This window comes from Castor canadensis, chromosome 16 (assembly GCF_047511655.1).
Source record: "Castor canadensis chromosome 16, mCasCan1.hap1v2, whole genome shotgun sequence".
Taxonomy (NCBI): Eukaryota; Metazoa; Chordata; class Mammalia; order Rodentia; family Castoridae; genus Castor; species Castor canadensis.
The window spans coordinates 75,184,719-75,199,098 of NC_133401.1; the positions used below are offsets into that span (position 1 = coordinate 75,184,719).

The 14,380-nt window shown below is 40.6% G+C and overlaps 1 protein-coding gene across 8 annotated transcripts in view; it reads right to left on the reverse strand.

Annotated features, from left to right (window-relative positions):
- The window catches only part of Ebf1 (EBF transcription factor 1), a 392,676-nt gene that overhangs the window by 104,072 nt on the left and 274,224 nt on the right, over positions 1 to 14,380 (reverse strand). The gene's annotated exons all lie outside the window — the stretch shown is intronic.

Here is a 14,380-nt window from a genome sequence, read left to right on the forward strand (position 1 = left end):
AAAGGAATGGGAAATGCTTCTTCCTCCATACCTTCTGTCTGGAACACTAACAGAGCCACACTCCTCATTAAAAATCATTTCAATGGTTTCAGATATATATCATGGATTCCATTTTATAGAGGCAGAGGGTCACCTGGGGTGAATTTTGAAAACAAATAGCTGAGAAAAGGCTAAACCACAAAGACTCTCATGACCTCTTCTTTGTTGTTTCCCAGGCATAAAACCCAAGGACTGACTTTTTCAAATTTTCATATCTCTCTTTCCATTGGAAATGGCCTTTGGAAATGGGAAACAATTTTGCAAATACTGTTATTCCAAACAGAGAGGAGGTGCTTGGCCTAATTGCATCGCTCAGCATAGATGTCATTGTTGGATTATGTTGGAGGTTTTTTTCCCTTTGTTATTTGGCAGGACTGGGGTTAGAACTCAGAGCTTGTCACTTGTTAAACAGGTGCTCTATTGCTTGAGCCACTTCTCCAGCCCTTTTTGCCCTGGTTATTTTGGAGGTAGGCCAGCCTGGACTGTGATCCTCTGATTTGAAGATTCCTGCAGTAGCAGAAATGGCAGGCATGTTCTATCAAACCCAGCTTTTGTCCATTGATTTGGGGATCTTGTGAAGTTTTTTTTTTTTTTTTTTTTTTTTTTGCCCAGGCTGGCCTAGAACCATGATCCTCTGGATCTCAGCCTCCTAAATAGCTAGTATTACAGGCGTGAGCCACCTGTGCTGGGCTGGATTGTTTTTGGAATCTCTCCGAGGGTACCCTGGAGTCACTGGGTTTTTAACTCCACCATGTAATGCTTGCTGTTCTCATGATTACTTTGATGAACAGCAACAAAGCAAAAATCTAAGGCAAGGGAGATATTGTGCAAGAAGAAGGAATGAGACCCTCCTCCTTAATAAAAAGTTTAGTAAGTATTCAAGACTGACTTTCCAAGCATTAACGCCAATGAGCGCACCAGTTAATTTTAATGGACGGAAAAAAACTGGCAAAAAGAATTATTGGACTTTGTTAAATTTGGCAAAATGTCATGCTTTAACTTTTGCAAGAAGGAAAGAAAACATTAAGCCCATCCCGGTGGGACCATTTCTCACATGCCACCACACAAACAAGTAGAAAGGATTTGGTTCTGATTCAAATTAATCTTTAAAAATTACACAGAGAAGTTTAGGAATAGCCAAACTAAACATTTCGCGTTGGCTGAACTCACAGCTACAGATCTGCCACTAAAATAAGGCGACACGGTGACCTTAACTCTCCCATACTTTATCCCGAAACAAAATAATTAATCAGGAAAATGTAAAGGATTCATGCCTTCAAAATTTTCACCCAATTTGTAATGTACATGAGGGTTATTGATCAATGCCCCACTGACATAGAACCTTTACTTAGACAAGAGTTTTCTTTAAAAGTAAAATTTTAGATACATGATTAAAAACTCCCAAATCCATGGTAAAATATTAGGTATGACCTCAAGCAATTTATAAATTAATTACATTGGACAACTATATACAATTCTTACAAGTAAGCAGTTTGGAAACATTTTGTTAATATTCCCAAATCTTTATATTTTATTGATAACACGACACACTTCATTGCTGCAGTGGAGTAGAAAAGATGATACTATCTCTCTAGATACTTCTGAGAAATACTGAGTATTGACCGAATTGAAGTGGTCATGAGAAGTCTACCTAATGGCAAAACGTGGGATCTATGACCCTGTGACTTCCCACACAGACCGCCAAGTGGCCTTGGTGTTTCTCATCTGTATCTGCTCTGGGATTTCTGTTAATTTTCTTGTTTTTCAATCATGCAGACACATCTACTTAGTTAAATGGAATCTCCTCCAGGTTTCTCACCAGTGCACAAATGGAGAGGAAAAGGTATGTTTGAGTACCTCAGAGAAACCATCCTAAGAAAAAGGCCTCGTGATAGCATGGTCAACATATATTAGTCTTGCACTTGACTCCTTCCGCCTTTGTTGTTTGTAAGATACAGAAAGCATTTAAGTATGCCTGCCTTTGTGTGCCTTAAAACACTTCCTAAGGACAGTGACAACGTTTTCAAATACTGTGAGCAACTGTTCAGATGCCAAGCTATACGTCACCTGGTAAGAGGAAAGAAAGCATTGAGCCATAGCCTAGAGAGGAAGCAATATGGAACACTGTCTTCTTAGCTTTCTGGAGAGCAAAGCCTTGTGGGAGGGACCCGAGGAAGAGTGAGTGAACACTCCTCAGCCCATCTACTTCCCTCCTGAGCACCATCACCATCCTCTGTGTAGACTATCTGCCGTTCTCACAGCAGGTATGCCATGGGGCTCTTCCTAAGTGTAGACCTCAAGGGTTCTCAGGCACCCTGTGCATTTGTTAGGTCATCTAAGTCTTGACAGGAAGTGTTGTGCTACTTTCCTGCTGGCAAGTTGGGAAATACACAAAGGAATCATGGGATGAGAGGAGATGCTATTGGCACGTAATATCTGGAGGTCAAAGATGGCCCAGTCCCCCAAATGAAGAATCCAAAATGCAATAATGCCAAGTGGAAATGACTGGCTGAAGGGAGTGAGGTCCAAGAGCTGTTGTTGAGAATTCACAGCTCTACATAGGGCCATGACCAGAAACACGAATGAATACAGCAGCTCAGGAAATGACAAGCAGGTGATGACAGGAAGCAATGCGAGATGACGAGGATGCTGGGCGTGGCACAACCCATCTCAGGGTACCAGCTGCAGCTCAAGCTCCAGACGCCGGTAAACCACACAAATGCAGCCTAGCAGGGTGTAGACTGCTCACCATTCAAATGCAGTCAGGCACCTAGATTTTTATATGCAATTAGTCTTGGCTAATTCAACATTCTTTTTAAAAATATAGGCCAACCACAATGTCCATGGGCTGGTTTTAACTCACAGGCTGCCATTTTACACTTTTACCCTAATCACAAACTACTCTGCCAGACCAAAAGCAAACCTGGGACTACTTGCAACTGTGACCAAAACTATAGGTCCCCAAATGTTCACTGTCACACTGAACCCAAAACTTTCAAGGGAAGAGATGCTCTCAGTAGGGGAGTGATTAAATTATGGAACATCTATATTACAGAATATAAAGAATTGCAGTAGAATGGATGAGAAAAATTTCTACACGTTGACAAGTGATAATGTCAAAATACGTTAGTAAGTGAAAAAAAAAGCAATTTGTAGATTAATGAATAGTGTGATCCTTCTTAATTTTATAATGATGCACAGTGAGCCCCTATGTGCCTGAGTGAAGTGTATGTGTGCGCGTGTGTACTTAAATGTGAACAGGTATGCTCAAAGAAGGTCTGGAAGGACGGATGAACACTGGCTGTCCACAGTGCATCCTTACTGATGAAAGGAATTTGAATACGGTGGGTTTGAAAACAGGGAGAATATGAAATTTTACTCTTACCGTTTATACGGTGTGAATTTTTTCAATGAAATGTATCTGTAATGTACATATATAACAAATGTAATTTATTATAAAAGTAACTTCAGCAGAACATCTGATAATGGTGGTACTTGTAGAGAAAACTGATACCAAAAACAACCAACCAACCAACTACCAAAATAATCAGCTGTCCTCACTGACAGACCCTGTGCCTCTCCTTCCCTCTTCTTGTAGGGTACGTGTTGTCTGAGGATGTCAGAGAACACCCAAAACGGCCAGGGACTTGATTTTCTTTCAGCCAAGATACCCAGAGAAAAGTGGAAGGAGGACAGAGAAAATGCAGTTTTAACAGTCACAGTGGATGGATTCAGTGCCATTAGAGAATGAAAAGATTTGCAAGAGTTCAATTCAGCCCAGAGATGCAGTAATTAATACAATTCTATCTCCAAGAAAGTATTATGGGATAAGGAAGGAGGAGGAGGTTTGAGTACAAAACTACTTTTACCAGTAGATTTCCTGATGTAATTAATAAAAGATTCTTTCTTCCTTACAAATGAATTTTACACTCTGTCCACAAAGACAACAAAACAATTTCTGATTCTAAATTTCATTAAAAATAAAAGTTTGAGTTTTTCTTTTTTTTCTTTTCTTTAATCCATCCCCCACCCTTCACCAGCCACCAAAGTCAAGGAGATTTTCCCTCCTTCAAACTATGACAATAACAAGATTACTCCACCAGTTTAGCATAATGCCTCTGAAATGCTCGTGGCACATTGCAGAGTTAAAGTGGAAATTATTAGGTAGGTCTTCTTTGTAATAATGATCACTCCACAAATAAAAGCTCTTCTCCCAAAGGTACAAGGCACAAAATGCTAATTCTGAAGATTATGTGTGCGCTTTTATTAAATATTACCATGGCCTGCCAGTGTGCGGCTTCTCTGCTCTGATGGTTTTATGAGTACATGCTAATGTCATTCCCATCTTGCCAGCAGCAGGCACACATTTTAGCGCTTGCATGAGAGTTGATCAAAGGCCACGTGCTGGGGGAATTGCTGGGAAAACACGGACAAGCGATAAAAATCTAACAGATTAATTGGTTTAAATTTCATTTCAGGAGGTTGAACTTTGACTCAGGACTTTAATACTAGACCGTGAGTCAGGGCCTAATTACCAGATTTCCAATTTGCTTCTGAACAATGGTCATGGCGAGAAGGGGAAAAGAGGGGAGAATTAAAAGAAAGAAATCATTCAGCCTTCAGTACATATTTAGCAAGTAACGTTCTGTGTGCAGACACTTGCGCCAGGGGACAAGTGCCATTACCTGCTACACCTCCAGTGTATTCATGCCTCCTTCAAGTAGCCTGAGAAGGCAGAAGAAATCACAGGCGCCTTCAGTGATTTAAAATTTTCTGATTTACAGAATCAATGTGACACGGTTTGAGCACCTGCACACTCACACCAGAAGCATTGCGTTCTTTATTAGCAAGGTGAATTTATAAGCTTAGCCTCCAATAGAAATGATCTATTTTCATTGATAGAAAGCCAGGGCCAGTAGGGCCCTGTTTACCTCAGGGTTTATGGGTAGCCTTGGGAATAAGGGTTAATTGGGCTCAGAGGTGCCTGCCCGTTGAGGTGAATTAGTGGTGTGTACAGCTATCAGCAGGGTCCTACAGCTGCTCTTGCTTTTGCCCCTGAAAGCTCTTTGTGTGTGATCAATACCACACTTGTTTGGGGCTAGCCGTACAGATGACCCAAGTTCACCATTTATCATAGCTCATCCCCCAAATGAGGCTTTGGCAATGGTTGATGCCCCAGTAGAGAAGCCTAATTAGAGATACATTGGTTTTATTTCTCCATCCCTGTATTTAAATATACTGGTATATCTTCTATCAGTTCATAAAATGTACAACATTCATAATCCTATTCTAAATATCAAGGTGAAATCCCATCTTGAAGTAATCTTGGATCAGTCACTCACGCCCTGTCTAAAGCTGTCATTTCCATAGGGGTAAGCCCAACAGAGGCCCAGGAAAATGTACAGAAAATGCCTACTTGCGTTGTGTTTTACTGTATGCCAGGCACACAGTATGCTAGTCATTGCCTGTATTTGTTATTATTGTTACTGGCTCCCCAACACAAGCAGAGCTTATTTATGTACGAGGATATCCTATGTGCTCATCATTCCAGATCATTTTTTTTGGAGGTACTGGAGTTTGAACTCAGGACTTTGTGTTTGCTAGGTAGGTGATCTATGACCTGAGGTATGCCCCAGCCCTTTCTGTTCTGATTATTTTGGAGTAGAGTCTAGCTTTTTCCCAGACTATCCTGGACCATGATGCTCCTATTTTACACTTCCTGTCATAGTTGAAATGACAGATGAACGCCACTACGCCCAGCTTTTTCTGTTGAGAAGTGGTCTCGTGTACTTTTTTAGGGAGAGGGGATTGGGCTGTCATGGAACAGTGATCCTCCCAGTCTCAGCCTCTAGCATAGCTTGGGGTGACAGGTGTGTGCCATCGTGCCCAGGTATTGGTTGAGATAAGGTCTCATGAACTTTTTATCCAAGCTGGCCTTGAACTGCTATCCTCCCAATCTCAGTCTCCCAAGTAGCTAGTATCACATGCGTGAGCCACTGGCTCTGAATTATTCCCGATCATTTATTATAAAACTTTCCCAAGATTTTTCAGTCTAGCTGCTTGCTGACATGTCCTGCTAACTTGACTGAATAGGTGGATTTGGTATCTGTACAATTTGGTACAGTAAAGTTTTCTTTTTTAAAGATCTCATTTGCCTGGAATGAATACTAATGAGAAATATTTCAGTCAGAGGAATTCACTTTACTATCATTGTAGAAATTTTTCAGTCAGAGGAATTCACTTTACTATCATTGTCACAACTTTTAAGAGCTATCAGAAAATGTGAACTCGGCTTTTTCCTAAGGAAATTTGTGACCTCATAAATTTCAGGCCTTTCTCCCTTTTATCTCGTTGTTTTGGGTATACCATATCTGGCAGCAACCCCAATCCTCTGTTGATGGAATGACAGAAGAGTCTCACTTGAACTCAGTGTACAGATACCCACTTAAGCTGAATAATCGATTTCGTGAACTTTTGGGGTGCCTGATTTTTTTCTCAACTGTTCACAGCTCAGTAGTACCAAAACCTGCCTCTGTTGATCCTCAAACAAGCAGCTACCAGACAGAAAGCAGGATGAACAGAGGGTATGCCACCAGTTGGAAGACTGGCAATCTGTATCTTCACCAAATAGGGGAGGCAGGTTTGCTCTTGGATCTACCATCCTCCAATGGGGTGCCTTGGAAACCAGCACAGCTATGACCTAAAGCAGTGGAGAGGCCATTCCACCTTCAGAAGGTAACAGAACCACAGAATTTAGTCAACTCCTAAACAAATATGTAAACTCCACTGGTAAGCAAACAAGTTCACACTCAGGGGGTAGCAGTCTTTTTAACACAGGCCGTTGCTTAGACTTGAGTTACCAGAGGCTTGATTTTGCCTTTTTTTTTTATGATCTTCTGTAAATTGCATTATGCAGTTAAGCAGTTTATTGTTTATTAAGGTTTTTATTTTGTTTTGTTATTGGTAGACATTTATTGTCCTGTCCACTAGAATATCTAGATGTTACTTTGCAAAGAATCACATATTATATATGCAACAGTCTCTCTCTCCCTCCCTCCCTCCCTCCCTCCCTTCCCTCCCACTCCCTCTGTGTTTGTCACTTTACAGAGAAATGTAAGCCATGGTATAGAGATTTCTCAAGACCAGATGCAATTAAACCTATTAAATATTAAATGAGGAGACTGAGAATTTCAAGTGTTTTTCATTCTTTATTTCAAAGTGACTTCATTTGGCAAGAAATCCCTTCGCTTTGACACCATTAATGCCTCTCACAAAAAAGGAGAAAAGGAAAAAATTCATAGTCCCTAGATGGAAACATTGTTCCGATGTCTACCTACATGAAAGCAGGGGTAATTTGGTGGCGAATGTCTAGCTGTAACTTCGCTTAGAAAAATGGCGTCTAGGTCCCCAAGTCATGCCATTTGCTGATTATAGACCAAGCTCAAATCCATTCTACTGCCTGTTTATTTTTGCAACTTTCTCATTCTCTTTTAAAGTTGCAAAAATCCCTCGACAATCAGTGGACATAGTGTCTCAGCAAGGAAAGGATAGAAATGCCATTGTAGTGGTTATAATCTAGAACAATGCAAGGCTAGTGCTTCTGGATTTCTGAATTTGTCTCTCTGAGATCCAGAACTCTGTTCTGGGTTCACCATGCAGGGTTTTTAACAATTTAGCAGTAAAATATCATGACATTTTGATGTACCTGTTACTTCTAAATTGCACTTAAAAGATTTGTCGAAGGCTTTTTGATTTAATTACATACAACATAGCTCTGTTTCATAAAATGCAAAAATTGTTTGCTAAATACACTGCAGAAGCTCAGAATTTTATAACTCAAGGAGGCATGACTACCTTGTTTTCTACCTCATATTTGATCTGTGAAATCCAAAATTAAAATGTACAAAATATTAATCCTAGAACAGCTAAAGGCAAATATTGCCATCAGCTTGTTCATTCCCTCTTTTTTTCCTTATACTGATTGTCACCCACTCCACTGCAAAGCAAGAGAGAGAAACTGTCGTGGACATAAGAGAGTCCTCAGAATGAATTATTCATGGATCCAGTTGTGATGTTTGCTGCAACAATAGTAAATTCACTTGGCTCTGATCATACAATCAGTAAATAATCCTTTTCTTCCCAAGAAGGACAAGTTTCCTGCTCAAAATTATTTATAGCCCAGTTCTCCTTATTATCCTGTTGTAAGAAAAGTTTGAGAAATGATAGCAAGGGAATAGAAAGGGAAACAAAAATAACCTCCCCCAAATGGACACCCAATATTCTGAAAAAGGAAAACAATTTTAAAGAAAAAAAAATACATGTAACTGCTTCGTCAAAGAATACTCAACTCTTTATCCACAAGTCATCTTTCAGACATTGGAAAAAAATCATAAAGTCAAATATGAGCAAGTCTAGTGGAAAATCTGGGACGCTCGTCTTGGCTGAAGTTGTATTTTTAACAGGCCTTGAATGTGTGTGCCGGATTATCCAGATGGTCATACAGGAATCAGCCTGATAGGATTAAACCTTTCTGCTGAACTCTGCTCCATCTGTTCACTAAGGTTTGCCTTTCCTTATCTGAATTTGAATTTTAGCCTCCTTATGCCTGGCAGTGGCACACTAATTCAGCATTAAAAACACAGATGCATGCCGGTGATTTAACATTTCATTAGTCTCTGTTGACATTATCTTCATCTTTTTCTAGAACATGCTATTGCTAGGAAGAAATTCAAAAGCATGCAGAATCTACATTTTTGGAGGGGGTCAGGGAGCTTGGTTTTTCTCTTCCTGTTGAGCTCTAGTACTCAATTCTCTGTCACCATAGGGATGTATATCCACATTTGCCCTCAGAGATAAAAAAGAAAGATGTGACATTCTCTTAACAAAAAGTGACAAGAAGAATAGATGGTATATCATTTCAATTGGATGACTGACCCAAGCAGAAGACATTCACGTGCTTTCTTCTTTTTCTTTTCCATTACAAGAGGACTGATATCAGTCATCATTTGACAAATTAGTCACGTCTCTATCATTTCTATCGGTTTTCTATATATTTAAGAAAGCATTTTTGCTGGAGCAAGGAGTGGGGCAGGCTGTGATCTAAAACTTCATCTTCAAAGAAGCAGGCTGATCTTGTTTTGTTCCCGCCAAATCTCCCCCACCTTCTACCTCTTCCCACTCCCTGTATATATCCCTACTAGTACTGAAGTTCTTTATCAGCTGGAGAAGTTGGCTGACAGCAGGATTCAGGACAGAGGCCAGGAAGTTGTGAATTCTAGTCAGGTAACAAGGGGTGGTCCCCCTTCTAGATTAGATGACCCTAAGCTATGGAGCTCCCTGTATGTCCTCTCTTGTATCATGGACATGGTCCTAGAGTCTGTCCTCCACATTCTTCTTGAACAAGGACACTAACTTGGATGCTCAATTCCAGTGCTTAATCTCCTTTGCCCAATTCAGTGGCCGCTAGCCACATGTGACTATTCCAATTTATGTTTAATTAGTATTAAATAATTCGTATCACAGTCACACTAGCCACATTTCAAGTGCTCAGTAGCTATAGTGGTCATGACACTCATATCGGACCTCCATCTTCACAGGATGTCATCCTACTGGATAGCACTGATTTTAGGACCAAGTTTATATAATCAAGCTTGTAACTGGTAAAGAGTAATCACAGTACCATGGCTGGGGTACCCTGCATGACCAGGAGTTGTGTTAGCCACAATGAATCTCTAAACAAGGATCATGCAAGACGGTGCTCACAGAGCCAGGCAGGAAGTTAATGCAATGGGCTGGATACAATATAATAGCAGTGGCAGGAATTATGGTTAAATGCAGAGTGTGTGTCCCCCTCAAAGGGGCACAGCTTTTGAGTTACATCTCAAACTGCTACAGTTTGAGAATGTAAGTTCAGCATAACCAGCTCTTCAAATTATAAAAGGAATTTGAACAGCAGATTTTCAGATTTTTCCTTTTTAATTGCTAACAACAAATAGGTAATTTCTTCAAATACCATGCAAACCATAGCCAAAACCTAGGTCTGGCTAAAGAGTGGATCCCATCCGTGATCACCAGTGCGCAACTTACACAAATCCTTTACAGATCAAGAGTCGTCTTCTAGTTGTTAATTTCTGCAGCCACCCAGTTAATACTGCCAGGAACTCATCGAACAATAAAACATGATCCCCAGCCACAGCTAGCTCTGCTTCTGCCTCCTTAAGTTCCCTCCCCAAACATATGGAACTCCCCAGCTAGCTTTCTTTTTTGCTATGCATAAGATTTTCTATAAGCAGCTCGGGAAAAGAGCTCTGTGCTCCTGAAGGATTCCTATTGTCATCGTGCAAGACAGCATAGATAGTGACTTTTTAAGGAAACCGTGTTCTGGATATGAGCAGCATTTCAGAATCAACCTTGCCCAACCTTCAATAACACACAAGTCCTGCTTTGTGATTTTCCAAATAGTTCTGCTTATATTTCTCTGTTTGGCTGCTATTGCTCACATGTTAGAGTGAGCTTTCAGGACCAAGAGCCTTATCATGTTGGGCCAGCTTCCTGTCCTCCCTGACACAGTCACCAATGCTGCCATCCAGCGTTTGTTAGAGCACAGGTGTTTCCGTGGCAATGATCCATGACGTCACAAGCATAGGAATATGGATCCTCCATCGTCTCCATGGGAGACGAGCAAAGGGGAGTGAGAACTTCACTTTCATCCAAACATTATGAGCTACTGACTTACCTTCCTTCAGGACCCGGTTTGTCCTAGAGGACTTAAAAACACAAACAAGCAGCCTGTTTGTGATTCATGTCTACTGCTTGGTTATTAATTATGTGCCAAGCCCAGTCACAGGTTGTTACAAGGTTTAAATGAACTAATCTATACAGAGAGCTCGGCACAGAGTAAGGAAGGAATAAATGTGAGAAGAAATATAGAGGAAGAGGAGAAGGAGGAAAAGACAGAGAAGAAAATCGAGATAATGACCACAGGTCTCCAAATCTGCATGTCACCAAGCATCCCTGGCATGTCCCTAGCATACCTTTATCAGGAAGGTTTTTCCACTCACTTCCACCCAAACAGTTCTTTGTCCAAAAGACTCAACTTCTGCATGAAGCTGTTTTTATCCCAAGTCCACTAGAATTGCACATCTAGATTTAATTAACACCTAATTAAATCTAGAAAGTGACAGTTAGCTATCTGTCACTTTCTGAATTTATCCTTGAAGTTTTATGATACCCACACATGGGTTTATGTATAGCTGAGCATCTATATATGGATGCAAGTCAACTCAATGTCTTTCCCATATGAGCTTATAACTGGTAAAGAGTAATCAGAGCACCAGGGATGGGGTACCCTGCATGGCCAGGAGTTGCACTAGCCATAATGAATCTCTAATTTCTCCAAACAAGGATCTTGCATGACCAATGCTCACAGACCAGGCAAGAGGTTAATGAAAAAAGCTAGGTGCAATATGATAGCAGTGGCAGGAATTATGGCTAAATGCAGAGTGTGTGCCCCACCCAAAGGGGCACACATCATAGCCAAAACCTAGGTATGGTAAAGGCTGGATCCCATCCGTGATCCATCAGTGTGCAATTTACATAAATCCTTGGCAGACCAATGATTATCTCAATTATTCTTAAGTATTATCTCAATTCATCTTAATGTCAACTTCAAGCAGTTGGTAAGCAGATACTACTCTTAAATCCACTTTACAGAAGAGGTAGTGGATCTCAAACATTCACTCACACTTGAGACTTTGAAAGTCTACTTTGATTGATCCAGCCAAATACAACAACCAAATTTCCCTTCAATTTTGCTGTTTATCTGAAAGTTCTACTCTGTTTGGCTAAAATATTCACTTCAATCATATAAATACAGCCAAAGGCCCATAAAATCTTGGTTGTGCAATTTCTTATCCCCAAGATAGAGGGTGGATATTTATTAACTTTACAAAATATTACTACTCTATTTCCAAGGAAAGTTATTTTCCCCCTAAGACTCAGACTCGCGTATGAATTATAAAGAAATCTCTCTTCCTTCTTCTATTTCCAAGTTGAGAAAATGGCATCCTAACAAAATACCAGGTGCCAATTTAAACACAGGAACTTTGAAAACACTGCCAAACTCCTGGGCTTAGAAGCCCTTCTATTGTTATGAGCTGAGCTGCTAAACACAGACTCAGATTCTGAATGTCCAATACAAGTGACACCAATGCTGCGGGAACTTAAGAAGAGTTGGGCAAGGTCCCTCCACTTTCATTTTCTATCTGGACACTGTTCAATGATACTCATTATAGAGCTTAACACATATAAAGAAAATAAAATTCATCGATTACAAATACATTATCCTAAAACATTAGTTTAATGATATTTTCTCTTTTTTTTTTTTTTTTTTGGTTTTTGAAACAGGGTCTCCCTACCTAGCCAAGAATGGCCTTGGAACTATGTAGACCAGGTTGGCCTCAAACTTACAATCCTCCTGTGTTTGCTTCCCGAGTGCTGGGAGTACAGACGTGCACCACTACACCTGGATTTTCCGTTTCCTTTGAGCAACAGGATTGGGTTCCACAGACTGTTAGCTAACCAAATCTAGAAGAACTTCTAGGTTTCTGCCAAACTTAAAAGGTAGAGAAATATGAGGTCTGACTTTCTAGATTTGTTGCGCATAAGAATTACTGGAAGACCTTGGTTGGTTTGATGGTTCAGCCAGAATATTTTAGCAAAGAAAGACCAAAGACACTTTCCTTCTCTATCAAGAAATGCTACAGTACATTAGGACTGCCTGGAAAATGTCCCTCATCCACTGCCCCACAGATAATACAAGCTACAAGTGTGTGTTGCAGGCCCAGCACAAGTAAGTACAGTGTCCAGTGATGGCTGACTTTCCCAACTGTGCTCAAAGCAGAAAACAGACTTAAAAGAAGGTCTGTCTGTACAAACCATGTGAATTTTAATCATTCTTCTAAATAATGGCTGAACTATATTTCAGTTTGTTCAAATTACTGCATTGCTCCAAGAAGGATGGATGTGTTGAGAAGAGACCTCAAACATGACACTGTCCCTGTCCTCTGCGTCCCCAGCCACATTTCTGCCCAGAACTGCAGATGAAGAACGTGATTTTGAACCGCTGATGTCCTGCTGGTTACAACAGTCGATTAAATAAGCCAGCCCAACAGGAGCATATGTTCGCAAATAAAATATTGATTAATGGCACAGATTGGCATAAACACCAATTAATAGCTGAGTTCTGCTTTCATGTTTAGTGGTCAGCTTTGCATTTAATGGATGCAGTGGCATTCCTTTGCCCTGTGTGCTCCAGAGTTTTACTTTGGGGTTTCACTTTTCTCTTCCTTCTCTGGTACTGTCTGGTCTGGTTTCCATGCCAGGGGCTCTGTTATGACTGACCAGCACATAGGTGGAAATGGTATTTTAATGGCCGCTCATTCTCCAGCTGACTTGACCATGGCAGGCTAGTACCAAAGCCACAGTCTTGCCATCCTGCCTCTCAAGGAAAGCCTCCCTTTCCCAAGGATGCTAAAATCATACAATGGCATCAAATTCATCTGATAAAGATGATGACCACCTCATTTCCATAAAGTTTTATTCCTGCCCACTGAGTACTTCAGGTTGCAGGGCTGGCACAGGGAGGTGGAGATGGGGCTCCTGATAGTGTGACGTGATACCAGGAGTTTTTATCTTAACCCAGAAAAGTGCCTTCCCATATATCACTGCACAAGCCAACTAACTCACCCTTGGGATTGGGCATACATCTGGCTTTTCAGTTTCCCTTTGAGTAATGTCGTCAATTTGCTTCAATTGAAGCAGGTTTTACATTACGTGCTCAAGTACCCAGGACTTTCTCTCTACCTCTGAAGTCCATATCACAGACTACTGGGAAAGACTGGTGCCCATGACCCTGTGCGTCAGCTAGCTGCCTGGAGGTCCAAAAGCTGCAGATACAAACTACTCTTTTTCTATTTGGCCATTACTAAATCGTTAATGGATGGCCTCAGTTTCTTCTCTGTTAAATGGACTTAACAAGAGCAGTGGCCTCCTAATGGCTGCTAAGAGCATTCAGAGAAATATGGGTGGTATACTTCCCATACAAGAATGAATATAGAATTTTTAAACCTGTTGAAATCACCATAAAAAGGAGACTAAAGTAGAAAGGACAAAAATAGAAGGGATGAACCAATTTGGGTTATAATACATATATACATGGAAATGTCACAAGGAAACTCCTTGTAAAGTTATCTTAAACAAACAAAAAAATGCCTTTTTTTCCAGAATGGAGAATAGGAAGGTATAATAGAACAGCTCCTGTCTGGGGTTTGGTACCAGTGGG